This window comes from Poecilia formosa, unplaced genomic scaffold (genome assembly GCF_000485575.1).
Source record: "Poecilia formosa unplaced genomic scaffold, Poecilia_formosa-5.1.2 Scaffold184, whole genome shotgun sequence".
NCBI classification, from domain to species: Eukaryota; Metazoa; Chordata; class Actinopteri; order Cyprinodontiformes; family Poeciliidae; genus Poecilia; species Poecilia formosa.
The window spans coordinates 215,332-231,600 of record NW_006800123.1 but is presented as its reverse complement, the minus strand read 5'-3'; the positions used below and the strand labels follow the sequence as shown (position 1 = coordinate 231,600).

At 41.4% G+C, this 16,269-nt stretch overlaps 1 protein-coding gene across 3 annotated transcripts in view; it reads left to right on the top strand.

The window, feature by feature from the left end:
* Positions 1 to 57: 57 nt before the first annotated feature.
* The window catches only part of tmem108 (transmembrane protein 108), a 43,437-nt gene continuing 27,225 nt past the window's right edge, over positions 58 to 16,269 (top strand). The window contains exons 1-2 of one of the 3 annotated variants that reach the window (XM_007565931.2): positions 58 to 238; positions 323 to 741. The gene's annotated coding sequence lies outside the window, so the exon portion shown is untranslated. Of the gene's footprint in view, positions 742 to 12,174; positions 12,251 to 16,269 lie in introns of those variants that run through there. The other 2 variants (XM_007565930.2, XM_016678525.1) reach the window with 2 other exon arrangements.

Sequence of the window (16,269 nt, the reverse complement as noted above, 5' to 3'; positions counted from 1 at the left end):
TGAGACTAACTGACTCAGGACGTTACTAAATGAAAAGTATGTTTTATTGGCTCACTCTGCTTGGTAGGGAAGGCTGTTATCTAATTATCAACAGGTGTCCCATAGAGGTGCTTTTATGCCCCCTCTGCTGGCTGGCAGGACTCCAGGAGTTGAGTCTTCCTGACTCTTCATCATCGCATCACTTCATCCTCATGTGAGAGGCAACTACCTTAAAACCTTAAAGCCTTTGAGTGAGCGGGTGAGTTTTTACCACGATCCTCCGATCAGAGAGAAAACTGCAGCAGTCCTCATTAAGATTCTCTGCCCGTCCTCACTCCCCGAGAAATCTTCCTGGCGGTGGATGGGTGGCACCGGCGGCGTCCTGCGCACCGAGCCACCGCGGACCGCTGCTTCATCACCCGTGGCGGCTGAGGAGAGGAAGGACGGCTGCTGCTTCACGTCCGGGTCTATTTATGGCGTCAGCACCGAGAGAGGAAAGGTGGGCTCACATGTTCGGGAGTCCGGCGAGGGGAGGCGCCCTGCGCATCTAGAGTCCGGCGCTTTACAAACACCAGCCGGCCGGGATACCCGCACGGAGCCTCGGTCCGCGGCGCTGCTGGCTTCTTCTTTTCTGCGTTTATTAACGACGGGGACGGGCAACATGTGCGCCTGGGCGGTGTGAAGTCCGGCAGAGCTGCTTGTCGGATGCGTTTTTCTCGGATACGCCAAGTACCCGACGTTTCAGAGCACCTTGTGTCATAGGTAAGGACCTCCACTTTATCCCACTTTCTCTGCACCTTATTGACTCATTGCTTCTTTAATATTCAGAGCATCTCATATGGGTGTTCCAAGCTATCGTGATCTCCTGTGATGGTGCCAGGTATAGGATTTTGAACATCAAGTCATTGTGAATACTGCAGGAAAGCCAATGTGATCATTTAGCTGATTGTACTGGATGATCTGGATATTGGTGGAATAAAGTAGAGAACAGTCCAGGATAAGATGCTGAGATGTTGTTTGTGAGGTATTTGGAGATTCCCAGTAATATTAATGCACAGGAGGTGAATGGATCTTGTGTTTTCATCATCTCTGGTTCTGCAACAGGAATTATTGGGAATACCATGCATTGAGTGATAGTTTGTACAGATGCAATGATTGGTTTGCTTTTCCTCCACCGATAAACTTTCTTAAGTCTTACAACCTGCACGCATCTGCCTCAAAGATCTTCCAAAGTCTTAATTGCTTTAACGACCTGGAAGGAACAAGGCAAACAAAGGAGACAACTCTCCTAAAAATGTTCAACTATAACACCAGACCTCCTATTGCAGGGCAGAACCCTAAGCTTTGTACTTCTTGGAATAGTTGTCTCACAAAGAGCCCAGATTTAAAGTGTCCACTAACTGAACCTGCCGGCCAGCCCTTCCCATTGTGTCAGGAATGTTTGGTCGCATGCTGTCCACATAAACCCCCCAAAATCCTTTGTTCTGTTTGAAGGGGGACAATCCTTCAGAGCCATGTGGGCCATGAGTGGGGGGATGGAGCAAGAGGGGACATCTGTAGCTGACAGCTCCCTCAGAGCGAGCTGACATGCTGGGATAACATGAATGGGGTATTAGGGAGCACATGAGCAAAGCACTTAGGGCTAATGAGGACATTTATGCTGTGTGTACATTGCTTAGTGACCAGTTGGGTTTATCCCAAGGGACCAATAGGCTATTGATGGTGTCTTATTTTTGATTGAACGAAGGTGAAGGAAAAAATGGAGATGACTTCTGTGAACTTGTTCATCCTCAGTTGAACTGTCTTCAGGCATTTAGATCTTTTGAGACAGGAAGAAACATACAATGTCCTCAACTTCACCAGTATGGAAAACTCCTGAACTACACAGTCATTATGATAATTATCAACTTGAACGGTATCGAGGCAGTTCAGATCAGACGACAGATTATAAACAGGTACACAAGTGTTTCCATGTTCTTAGAAGTTGGAAGTTTTAAGCTGAAAACTTTATTGGAGGGCATCTTGAAGTACAATTTCTGACCAGCCCAAAATCCAACATTGCTGCCACTCATAAAATAAAGAGAAAGGATGTAAAAAAAAAAAAAAAACATCCCGTTGCTTATCTTCCAAGCTTGATTTTGTCGCAGCAGTTTCATAATCGCGGTGAACGTGTGCAGAAAAATGGGAGAAAGTGAGTTTTTACAACATATTAAGAAGATTTAGTTATTTTTTTAAAGAAAATGTGACTTTAAATTTATGGATTAGACCCATATCAGGTGCCAAATAGGACATATATAGTTTGTGCATGAATATGGAGAACCATTTTGTGTTGTTAGTTTATGTCAAGTTGGGTAAAGCATGTTTTTAGTTTACAAAGGAACCCCTGACTGTTGTTACAGTCAAAGCCAAATTACTTTTTAAATATTGCCATATCGGCCATGAGCTTTTACTTTGAAAACTCACCTGCAATTTACACTGCATTAACCTTTAATTCAAAATATAACCACCCAGCTTGTCTAAATTGTCAGTTACTGCCAACAGCAAATTTATGTGCGCAAGCGAAGACATTAGTTTTAAGCAGTTAAACTTTGGAAAATTGACTCTCAGCCTAGATATGAACAGTATTGTCAGAGGTTTTCTATGTAGATCCATCTGAAAAAAACAGCCTGGTGATGTCCAAAGATCAATGAACCACCATTATGTTATCAAATATGACCTTAACATTATTTGTAGTCTCAAATTTGAATTATAAAAAAGCTTTCTGTCCTGAAAAGTCCAAAGAAAAACTCCTTAAAAAACTTGTAGAACTGTTTATGCTTCATAAAAATCCAAGAATACATCATCAGCTTTGTGAAACCTTTAGTTGATTTAATTTAGAGTTTACAAAAATTAAATCAACTTATCAAAAATGATGGTGGTCAAAATTTGAGCTCGGTCACTTCGACGACGCCCCGTTCAGCCTGACATATGCTGTCAGCTTTGGGAGGAACTTTACACAGGACAGCGGCTGAACAATCTCAGCAGCTGCTCTCTTATCACCAGTGTCAGGAAAAGGTCCGCATTAACAATGGAAAAACACCCGGAAAATATTGGCTGTCCCATCCAGCAGCGCCGGGCCTCTGTGAGGCGAGCTTATCGGAGGAATTCGCAGGAAAAGGGAAACTCTGGCTTGTGACTCCTGCGGCTAAACGTCCAAGCTGATGGGAAAAGGGCCAGCCGGGGACTTAGAAAGCGGGAATTATAATTATAAGTCGGCGTCCCTCATGACTGGTGCAAAGTGGTACACAGTGAGGTGGAATGTGGCCCCCATGGGGCCTCAGTGGTGCACAGCCTGTGCTCAGGTTGGACTTTGTGCTTTTCCTCCACCAAACAGCAAACGGTCCGAACCAGAATTATTTTCTAAATGCCACACTTTATTACCTGCTTTGGAAATTACTTCTATTTAAAGGGAGTCGTAGGTTGTAACTACAGGGGGGATTCTAAGTTGAATAGCAGGGAAAAGCTACTTAACTCAACAATGGCAAAAGAAAAAAAATACTCAGCTTTTGATTTTGTCGAGCAGAACCCCTCCACCTTTTCTCCCTCAAGGTGTTGGTTCTCTTAGTCTTAGTCATTCTGTTTCATAATCGTGGAGAAACACAGACCATGTGGTCTCTGGGGTGAACAAAAGGCCTGATAAACACACACCTGCCCACGCAGAGCAGTGGCAACAGGAAGTAAAGTGGGAGTTGGAACTGACCGTTATGGCGACGGGCACAGGGAGATAAGACGTGCGGGAAACCGTCGGAGCATGAGCTGTTTACAAGCGGGGGGATTCCTGACATTCCTCAGCTGCAGCCATGCCACTCCGATCTGCACCTCCACCCACTGATGGTCACCTTCTGGGATGCAGAAAACGACCGGCGGAGAGTTGGTTTGAATATGTTGCATAACGAGAGATGTTTTCCGGTGTTGCTATGGAGACTTTCAGGAAGCTGAGCAGTCAGACAGCTGGTTGAGGAGCATCTTCTTCATGTGTTTGTAGCTTTAATCTGGGATAAATCCGGAACATCAGTGACTCTTTCATGTGTTTATAAAGATTTGGTGCTTGAATAAATGGAACAAAATGTTCTATATTAACTCAAAATACAAAGAACTAAGATGGGCATTTCTGATTCTCAGAAGGTTTTACTTTATGTTTCAAAGCCATTTTTATTCTCAAAAACTTATTGAAACATCTTCTTTCTGTGTTTAGACCTGATATTGTGTGTATGGTTTTAACATAGTGAAATCTAAATTGCTCTTTATTGTAAAATTCAAGAGCATAATTGATTATGATCAAACATTATTGCACATGCATGGATGAAGCATTTATTGTGAAAATGATACATGAATTAAAACCAGGACTTAGCCTGGACAGTTACATTTGCAACATGAGAAACGGAGCTTGTTTATGTCCTGATACACAATAATGAACATAAATAAAATAAAAATAACCAATTAAGAAGGGAACACAATCCTTATTATGACCTACCTATAATTATTACCCAAGTTGTGTAATATTAAAAAAAATAAATAAATAAAAAAATAAAAAAATGGCACCCTCTTTGCTGTCTTCAAGTGAAAATAAAAAAATCCACCCTTTTAATTTAAGCACATTTAATCAGTGACTGGAATAATAGATTTACTGTCTAACGTTTTAAACTGACCTCCTGCTTCACTGGGTTAATAATAAAACAGCACAAAAAGGTTTCTTTCTGTTAGCCACTCCATGAAATGGGAAAAACTAGAAGATGTTATTTAAGTAAGGCAGAAACTACAAGATAAAAAGAAAAAGCATGGTCTGTCCTACCATCACAAACATAAATGCAGTTTGCTAAACACTACTGGAACTACAACTTGAACGATATCCAGTGGAGAGATGAAATTCAAGACCTTCAACGTTAGTCCAGTGGGAAACAAAAAAGGAAACCGCGTTAGAGGATCTATGGTCCTGTGAGCCTTTTTTTTTCTACAAAGTGTTTAGATTCTTGTTAGCATCTGAGAAATACCAGCAGACTTTAAAGAGAAAGTCCAGTGGACTGGGTCTTCAGCAGCTTAATGGCCCAAAACGTGACCAATTAAGGAGGATATGAGACGGAAAAATAATCTCCAACAACAATAATCTCTAAAGATTAACAATAATCTAAAGATTATTGATGGAAAACTTCAGCAAATGCAATCAAATTTCAATGTACATTTCTCTCATGGGTGCCGAGAAATTAGTTGGCTTATTTTCAGAACTTTCTCCTGCTTTGCAATATTTTAAACATTTAATCATATGCTGTGGTAAAGCATTTAAATTAAATTAAATAAATTCAATATTTAGTTGTTTTGAATCTGGCATGTTATGTTTCGCAGCTCAGAGCCGCCTGACTTTTCTGACGCTTGTGAGATGTGAGGTTGTTGAGGGAAATATCTTGACAGATTGGGGATGGATTACTCTGACATTTTGCACAGACGTTCATGTTCCCATTTTAAGGTGAACTGACCTTCTTACACAGCAGACACTTAGACTTCTCATGCCTTTAAAGGCACAAGAGGAAATCGTCCTAAACCACTGAGCTTTGTATACGTGAGCGCGGTGACGGATCCCTGAAGTGCCCAGTTTTTCTTCAGCTGCTGCACTTTGAAAATACTTGCAGTTCTGCAAAGATTGAATCAAATCTCTTATAGGAGGAAGCCAGGAGCTTTGGCTTTACTTTGGTCTTTATCGCTCCAATCTGTGAATTAGCATCTTGCATCAGTTTCCTTCCTACTGCATTCTGTTTGAAGAGAATTTGTTTGTCTCGAAGATCAGAGAAGCCTTTAATCCGACTTTCCTATCAGAGAGAGAAATATTCCAAAGAGACGCAGGAGAAAAATCAAAGTGGGTGTCATTGGGTGTGTTGAATAAAAAAAATAACTGCAAGAAATGTTTTGGTTTTGGATCCTTTACCATTTTGTGCAAATGATTGGGTCCAATGGGATTATGGTGGTATGAGAGGTAGTAAGGGTGCTGTTGACTCAGGGAATGACAAAACAAGCAGGTGTATGCCAAGTGATGGGGAACACCTGTGAGGATTATTCAGAGCTTTGACTGGATGTCAAGCTGTGACCCCAAATGACCAGGAAGCAAATCATCATCCAGCTTCTGTTCTCAGGTGGAAATAATAAGCTGGGGCTTCCGAGGAAACATGCTCCTCTATGAAACATCATGAAGTAGTAAAGACTCCCCAGAAAGATCATTTCAGTTTTTACACATCAGTTAGGCGCTAACTGTTTGTTTCTGGGTTAATATAGAGATTAAAATAATGTACTGCAGAATAAAACACCAGATTTTTTACAGAGATTCACAGACTTCATTTTATTTAGATCTAATTCCTGTTTCATTGTTTAAGTTTCCATCCATCCATCCATCCATACAGACATGTGTAGGAATTTGCCACATAATCAGTATCAAACTGAACTTTTCTAACTGGGGCCCCAAATCAAAGCAGCATCGTATGTTGAGGAATTCGGTGTCTCCACTCCTTCCTCCAGGATGGATCTCATTATTGGCTTCTCATCTCACTGTCAGCAGCTAATGAGACAAGAGGCAGCAGCTTCCCTACCTGAAGCTTGGTCTTCTTCATTTTACCACTCCTGTTTACAAATTGCTGTATTTCCTTTCCTCACATGCAAGGCCACCTTATGATACTGTGAGTTTCACTAAATCTAACTTAAACTGAGCAATGTGGAGCTTTTGAGATTTTATACCCACCACTTTCAGTCTGTGTTATGCCCCATGTCGCACAGCTTATTTCAGGGCTGCTGGAGAGTATGATTGAGGAGACCGCCACAGCTGATGGGCTTTCAGGTGAAGTGTTGGTAAAATCATGTCAGGTAGGACGTGATTTACTGGAGAGGTGTATTTTTGGTACCTTTTTGAGAAAAGAAATGGAAACTATGCAGAGTGGTGGAAGCTTTACTTCTTCAACTTTTTTGAAGCATTATAGGCTTTAAACCTACAAAAACATTTATTAAACTAAATATTGTGGCTTGGGATCTGGTTAGGATGCTTCCTTGGTGAGGAGTCGTCTCATCCAGGAGACCCAGAGTAAAAACAAATGGATATAGTTGAGGAAACAAATAAAATATATTGCATAAATACTACTGAGATTTAAAAAAATGCTCCAAAAAATTCCCCAATGTGGCCGATTTAAAACAATTCTGGAAAGAAAAGTGGGTTAAAATTTCTCAAGTGTGAAAAATTCATTATCTGTCATCACAAAAAGTTTTTAGTCCAACTAGTTTTTAGCTTTCAACCCAATAACTTTCTCGCACAAAGTCTGGTTGGTTTGCATTTACCCCTCGATAAATTAAGTCAGCTCTTGAAATCTGCATTTCAGATTTGCTGACATAAATATGAATTGGGAACATTTAAGCTGCAGACAGAAGTAACCTGTCAGGAGAGCAGACACTTTTTCACAACGTGGAATATATGCTGTCGTTTTAAGCTGAACTGTCATGGCTTCCTTTGCATGAGTAGCTTTGTCACTCATGATTTGCCAAATGAAACCTCCAGTTTCGGCTGAGCCGTTCCTCTGTATGACAGCTGCTGCTAGAACTAGAACTGAGACTGTATTTCTGATCCCTTCTTTCCTTAATGTGTCTCGGCATTTGACATTTTTCCACAATCAAGGCGTCGAGCACCTCTGGGAGAATCCTTCGAATGTGAAACTATCAGCACAATTCACCTCCTGATTAAAGAGCATTAATTATTCCCTTCTCCTCTGATTTGCATCACAGTCTCGCAGATTTGCGCCTCGGGGGGTAATCCGAGACAGACGCACTCCTGAATTTATTTAGCCACACAAAAACTGTAATGACATGGTGAGATTTTGGCTCTTTTGTGTGTTTGTAAATGTGTTTGTGGTGTCAGGGATGGTGATTTGGCAACCGAGTCACCATGGAGACAGTGCCACTATCGTGTAGGATGGATTTTTTTTTTTTTTTTAAGGGCACAATTGGCTTAAAAAAGGAGCAACGGCAGAGCGATGTAATCTGATTGGACAAACTAAAGGCTCTAGAAACAAACTCCTGCTCTCTTAATGTTTTATAATATGATGCTACATGTTATGACTTCGGATTGCAGTGCCATGAAAGGACATATTCGCTCTGTTAATGACCATAAACTAGATTTTCTAATCTAAATCTAAACATCTTTGGTATGAATATGTACACAAGTAAAATACATGTGTGAATGTGAGTTGTACGATCACATTAAAAAGTATTTCAATGCCTACAGATGTGCAAACTTCTGCTTTCATACCCTTTTAATTTCTTCAAATGTTGTCAGTTGTATGTATTTTATTGGGACTTCATGTGATAAACCGGCACAAATCGTAATATCCATGGGAACTCTGGATGAGCTGCGTTGATCCAAAGTTCAGTTAGCTGACATGGCAAAGTCTACATTTCCCTTATGGGAGAGTGGAAATGTAGACTTTGCCACGCAGCAAACGTGGAAAAAATTTCTCTGATGAAAGACCAATGAGGACAAAATGTACGTTTTTGGGTTTTGTGCAAAATGTTACCTTGAGCACCTCATCCTCACTGGTAAACATAGTGGTGGCAGCATCATGCTGTGGGGTTTGAGAAGAACATTATTTGAGCCAGGGCTGCGCAAAATATCATAAAACATACATTTTCTAACCATACAGTCAGACGGAGTGTTAAAGAGGAGCAGCAAATGCTAATGAAGTGGATTAGCAGAGCTTGCTAACAACTGCTGTTGTCATCCAGGATTTATATCCAGGGAATATAATCCCTGCTGCCAACATATGTAGCTGTTAGCATGTCATGACAGTCATGAAACTGTCATACAGCAACAGTCTTCAGTCAGAGGCCTCTTGAGGTTCATTGTGAGACTGACTGCTACCAGAAATCTTTAGTGATCACAGTGTGACCATCCACTTTGAAGATACTGGGATGGTTTGAGTTACAGCAACATTTAATTTCTCTTTGGGACAAATGCAGTGTTTTTTAATTTAATTGAAATTTATAAACTGATTTATCAGCTTCCAGCAGAAGAATTATATTCATATGTCAGAACGGCTCAGTCAAAGTCCAAACCTGAATCTAAGTGCCAGATTGTAGCAAGACTTCACAACCACCTCTCAGTCAAATCAGCCTGAGCTTGAGCTGTTTTTGTTGGTAATCTGGTTCAATGCTTGTTTCAGTGGGATCTGCTCCTTGAAAATCAATTCTTATATTTTCTTACATGTCTGCATGTTTACCAAACTAAGTCCCGACCAGACCATTCCATCTGGGTTCTGTACTCGGTGAATATTTTTCCATTTTTCTGTGGTTTCAAATGAATACATAGTTTCTGGGCCGTCCCTTAAGTGGAGCCTCAACAAGGACACATTTTAAAAGCTATTTTCACAGCATACTTAGAAAAATTACCCGTCTGAGTCACTGAGAAATGAACTGAAAGTGCTGAAAGGTGCTTTGTTTAGTTTGCATGTTTTGCACGGCTCTCAGCTGTGATCCTCAAATAAATCAGCGTAAACAACAAGATACAAAAACCACTGGAATGGTTATTCAGACTTAGAACAATGGCTGCATGCACAGCTTTCTCTTTTGTGGTACGGACCTCTGCCATCATCTCTCTGCGCTCTCCCGTGGGGAACTCGCTCTGTTCTTGACTCTTTTCCCAGTAATTTGCTCCTCATCCTGCCATGTTGTTCACCATTGGTGATGGAGGTGCAGACACCTGCTAATTCTCTCTCAGCCAGCCCGCCTCTCTCCGTCTGACATTTAACAGGGAGAGCTGTTAACAGGCTGCAGGAATGTCACTGACATTCACTTTGTATGATGTGGGATAGGTCAGCCCCCGTTTCACTGTCGCTGTGCCCAGGACTGAGTCCAGCATGATGGTGATACATCGTCAGCCTGGCACTCCCGTGTCCTTCTGTAATGAAACGAAGCAATCACAAAATCCTGATGCCGTTTGTCCACACGCTGTGCTTCCTTCAGCAGGTTAGGATCGGTCTATTAGCTCTGCAAAACATGCTCATGACTTTTTTTTGCACAAATCATTCTTCGATAATGAGATTTTAGTTTGGTCAGTTCAGCCTACTTTGAGCTCTTTTTTTTTTTTATAATGAGCTGCTTGTCTCTTTAAATCCAAACAAGCTGCTGCTGGCCACGCCTCCAACTCACAATTATACAACTGTACATCTTTGAGAAGCAGAAGTGGAGCCTCCTGCACAACCAGTAAGAATGCAGCAAGTGGTTTCTGGATGATAAGTCAACAGCAAAACACTTGTCTTCTCCAGCAGCCAATAAAAGCAGCCGAACGAAGGTGCTGGAGCTCAGCTTGGGTTGCTAGGTGACGTCTGGGCTTCGCTGCGGTTGCTAGGTAATTTGTGGTGTTACAATTGGTGTTTATTTTTTTATTTTTTTTTTTAAACTGCAAAAAGCATTAACTTAACAAGAAAACATATCTGACATCTGTTTTTAGAAGCAATAGAAACACAACTGGAAGTACAAAAATGGGAATTAAACCCTGACTGTTGACTCTGTGCGACGTGGCGTCACCTGATTCAATCCAGGCTGACTATGACTTGTTCCTCTACGCATCTTTAGAGATGAAGCAAAGCTCCTCATCCTTTGGTAATTAAACTTCTGTCGCTGGGGCGCTTTTTTTCCTCCTGGTAAACTGTCAACACGCAGACGGCCCTTTCTCTGAAGCCGGCGCCGATAATTAGTTCGCCAAGGGGTTTGCAGTGATTGCTTCATTATTTCTCCACCAGGCATGCACACGAGATGTTTGATGGAGGCTCGAGAGTAATCTGGGCAAAAGCAGCTTACAGGGTATATGTACATTGTTGCTCAACACCTATAAGAACAAATCACTGAGGAGCTTACACAATGAGCTCTGCTGTTGCACGTGGGCTTCTGGGCTCTCAGAGTTGTGAAAGACGGAGTCATCAGCAGGGTGCAGATTCCTCCGAATCGCTTTGCTTCATTTTTCACAGCCGTGTAGCTGGATGCCGCGCGCAGAGCAGAAATTAGCCGCCCATTTTTGTTTGAAAATGATTATTTTTGTTCTCTGAGATCTGCAAACCTAAGTCTGGGTTCGGTTGAAGAGAACTCTGGTGAATGAATATGTGGTGCCAAGCAGACTGGAGACCGCTCCAGAAGCAGGAAGCAGACTATGGTGCAAGGCATTCTGGGTAAATACAACAAAAACAAACATGTGAGTATAGTGCTAGGAAGAGAAATGTCTGCCAATGACGAAAGAGAAATCCTATAACTGCTAAAACCTGATGCTACTTCATTTTTGTTTGCATTTTTTAAAGAAGGACGCTGCAGTTATGTCTAGATTTTTATGTCATTTGTTTCAGTAGTTCTTGGTGCAGCACAGGGTATTGCAGATTATAAAATGTTCAGATTCTGCCACTTTTTTTGCTGTCTGCTACCTGATGGTAATCCAAATAACATGTCAGAAACTCAGCCCCTCAGTCACCTCTTATTCTGACTGAGTTCCCACAGGACAAGGCCTCAGTTGGACCTCCCTTTTAAAATGTCAGCCCCGTCAGGTCGCTATGCTGTCATATCTTCTGTCATCAGCTGAGCATCAGTCCCAGGGCCACTGAGAGGCTCCAGTCATTACAGCTGTGCCTGCCACTGGTCCCCTGTCCATCAACCTTTACACGTCTAGCTCCAAACCAAACATCATCTCTTTATCCACTGAAGGACGCAGAGGTCACTCGTCTGGATCGGAGTCTAAAGGCTCCGTCGCTTTAAAAACAAACCTCCTTTACAGAGTCCCAAGCACAAACCTAGGCATGCTGCAAAACATACAGGGTGTTCTTCTTCTTGTAATTGGCTGATTAGGCTCTCTGTCTGTTTGGGGAGCCGAGTAACTGAGCTGCTCATTCACTAGTAAATCCTCCAGTCTCAGGCACACAGTCCTTGTGTTTTTGTCTGCCCTTGTCTGTTATCCTGATTAAAATGGAGAAGGCCTAACTCGTTGTGTCTGTCAGCACACACAAGCCAGACACTCTCAGTACTAGCAGCTCTTGGCATTAATCCGTCTCACTGAAGGTGGGGGGATGGAGTGGGTGGAGGATGAGAACAATGCAACATCTTTCCCTCGATCCTTCTTGCTCTTTTGGCCACGTGGTGATCGCCTGGCGGGATTTCCACAGGTCTTGGACGTTGAGTACGGATGTTTCTCTTCTCGTCCACTCATCCCAGCTGCACCCCTCAAGGAAATGAGGTACAATGCTACCCCCTTCATGCCTCTGACAAACATCCTTCCACTGCCCTTTGTTCCTGCCATTGTCACCAGACAAGAGGTTGTGTCTAGAGGTTATGCATGCAGAGCGAGAAGCGTCATGGAGTTTCTGAAACGTGTGTGTTGTTGCTTGTATAGTTTGCAAGTGAATGATTGTGGCAGGAAGAGACACTGGAAACAATGCACATTTCTAAATATGTGACATGGTGCAGACTTTCATTCTCTTCCATGGACATTCCTGAATGTGGCAAGGGGCCTTATTTCCTGCCTTACGCCAGGCAAACAACCGTATCTGCGTGTTTCAAAGATTACAAGATAGTACGTGTGCAGGAAAGTATTCCTTGCACTCCCTCTTGTGAAATATTTGCCCATTTAGATCTTCGAATACCGATCTCTAATGTTGATCTGGAGCCACTGACTCTACAGTAGGATCTTTTTTTGATTATGTTGTTTCAGAATCAAATGTAAAAGTTAGTTTGCAGCTTCAGGATTTTTTCCTAACTGACAGTCCTGTAGACTTGGTTCAATTAAATAGTGAAATTAAAACATTTTTTTTGTTTTAAGTTGGTGCAGTTTGCTTTCACACTGAATGAATCTTCAGTTGCAAAACTGCACATTGAAAATGTGTAAAAAAAATGTATTCTTCAAAAACTATCATCATCCTAGATACTTTGTAGGTGTCCTAGGTTACTTTAGCCTAAGTTTTTATAGTTTCAAAACAACGATTTTATCATTTATCGCAATAACTTGTGGAAAAGTTCTTGCCACATGCAGCCAAAGCAGAGTAACATTTGGGGTCATGTTTGTTGTGCAGAGGAAGACATTTTCAGAAATGAAAACACTTTGAAAAATCAGGAAAAACAAAACGTGGAAGTTGATGCGCACATAACAGACTGCAGAAAAAAGACCTGTAAGCATCAAATTCCTAAATCCAGCTCTCCAAACTAGTAATTCATCTCTCTCCACCCTGCTTGCTGAGATAGATATATGGCTCCACCTTGTTAGCTTAATTTAAAGGAAACAGGAAAGTTTGAGATGTTTTTCCGACTACGATTAAAGGATTTGTATCAACCAAAACGTGAAAGATGGGGATTTTGAGCCCAAATCATCATCATTTTCAGCACTAGATTTTTAATCTTGTCCTCTCAAAGCATTTCATGTTCTTATATGACGTTTAGTTGAATAATACAAAGTTTCTGAAAGAGGAGCGCTTCGGTACCGATTCCTCCTTTCATGAACCTTTAATGTCGGTGAAGCTCCTCCAGACTGGAGGGCGGCTCAGTTCTGTCCATGTCACCGTTTTTCCCTGGTGGCCGGCACTTTGACAAACGTCCCCCTGTCAGCAGCGAGCTGCAGAGCGCTAATACCGTTTCAGCCAAAAGTTGACATCAAAGCCTCATTGCTCACGGTGACTTGGCGAGTTTTTTTAGTGATTTCTACCTGCTCAGTTCTGGAGGGTTACTGTGATTTCTGCTGGGCAGCTGGAGGATTGATATCGGCTGACAGCGCCCTCAGCGTTGCAGAGTTATTGCTGTGTCATGTTGTTTTATCTTGTTTGTCTCAATTTAAAACCCCAGGAGAAGACTCTGGTTTTATTAAATATCTGGAGTTGAAAATAACTTGAACAGAAAACATGCTGAACAGTAATTTGATTGAGGCATGTGCTGTTGAGCGGATGCCAATCAGCTTGAAAATAAAATCAAATTGGGGAAATTTGCAAATTAATTATTGTATATTTTCTTTTTTTTAACTTGATAGACATTGCTGCTTTTACAAATAACAACTGCTCTACTTATTTTTTCTATTTTCTTTAACTCTGTGCCAGAATTACAGCAATTCAAAACAAACAAAACATGCCATTTTAGGATGAGTGATTTCTAAGAGCAGTGCTTTTCTTGCTCCGCTTGCATTAATTCGTATTAATGTTTCATGCAAATGTTATTCCAAGATTCAACAAATTTAGTATGCAGCCTCTGGAGGGGAAAGCAGTAAAAAAAAACTACTTTGACTCATGTTGAGCATTTTGATTTGGCATTTATCTCCTGCTGAGTCACTCTCTTTCTGCTCTCAAACCGAGTCCCAGAAAAGCGCCGTGTCCTCCAGCAGGTCTGACAGTAACTTGTGATAGGTGTTCAACCTGCTGCAGATGGGCTGTCAGATGGAGGGCGACCATTTCACTGCTTAAAGAGGAAATATCGTGTTGGCCTAACCTCCCACCTTCCTGTAAACGGTGGAAGATTTGCTCTGCCAATCAAAAGTTTTTCTACACTCTGAGATTTGCTTGCCTGAAATATCAAAATGCTTTGTGAGCTGTGGGGAGGATGTGGAGCAGGGAGGTTGGGACCTTTGACAAAAATCAATTATTGGTGTCCAAGTAGGTTCCTATGGGAATTAAAACAGCGTACGATTTACTTCAAGGAACACTGGATTTTTGGCTTGAAAGTCAGGCTATTGATGTTTGAGATAGTGGACTGGGTGCCTAATTTTACATTTTTATCATATTTAGACTTTTTAAACCAGCTTTATTCTCAATTTGACTTTGTTTGTATGCTCACAGGGGAAGGATAAAGTAATACTAAAAGTACAGAAGGGAAATCTTCAGGCAGATTAACCCAGAATTGTAGCCTAACAAGATAAAATCTGAAAATTCACAAAACTGAGAGCCAAGATGGCAAAAGAATATGAATTAGGCAAAAGGTGGAGAACAACAGGTGAATACAGCAAGGAGTGACTGAAAAAGGAGAACATTTGTAGTTAGCAGAGTGACAACAATGAGCAGGTGAGTCTTACGCAGGCAAATGTGACCCAAATCCAAATTTATTTTTTTTCATATGTACAATTACAAGCTTTTTACCCGCAAAATATCAGATTTGTGCCACTTCCATATGTGGTATTCAGTTGTACATGTATCCAGTAGTTTTCAAAGCGTCTGCAGTCAGAACAGTCATTTCACATTTTGTCCAACTTTTACGTCATTGATGTGAGACATGCATCATAATTGTGAACCAGAAAAAATGGCCGACACTTCCTTCGTCTTGTTATGATCTTCTGTCAACACTGTCAGCTGCAATTACTCAATAAAATCAATCCATAGATGGTGGCGTCCTTAGTGCGTCGCTTTCAGGTTGTAAACTGTTCAAGTCTGATTGCGATCGCGTTTAATTAGTAGCATGAAGGATCGCACAAAAAAAGCATCAGAAGACCTGCTGTGTGAACGTAGCCTAATTAACCAAATGAGCCGCATGAGCATAAAGTGTCTGCAGCTAAAAGTCTAAATAATTTTTATTTGGAGAAAAGCGTGACTCAGCTTTAAAGGTGAGAAGAGAAAAGGATGAAGGTTTGAAGCTTTGGGCTTTTTCTTTCCTCAACATCTTCGAAAGCAGGACCATCATCTCCAAACTGCCAAAGATTCATCCTGGAAAAACAGACATGAATCAGCAATCAACAAAACAATCAGCAAACCCTCTCAGGAATATTTTAGTTTTCAGTTCAAATCTAAAGTCGTGTGAGTAAACATGTAATCTTTGAATAATTAGGTAGACTCATGTTTTCTATTTATTTCTTTTCAAGTCGATCAGCCTCACGTCAGATGATTTTCCAGATTTTCTTTTTACATAAAACAACAAAGGAGTTGCTTTAGATATAAAACAGCTACAGAAATGTTTTACAGCTGCCCCGTTCACCTGTTCTCAGTTCTGACAGGAAGAAAGATGATTTTTATCATTTTGAGGGGGAACATGCAGCAGACTTCCTCCTAATGTTTCATGCATTCAGTCAGAGCTGTGAAATCACCTTTCACCTCCAAGCCTTCTTTTCATTTGCTTCTGCAGGGAGGCTATTTTTAGATCCTGTTACCAGTTCTGACAAGTCTCAGAAGACGTGACACACCGTGGTCTCGTGTTGTTCTTGATCATCAGCGAGCCGCCTGCTCAGTCTGAGGGTCACATCAGGATGAAAGGGAAGAGGAGATGGAGGGAGCGGACAATAGAGAAGGATGGAGG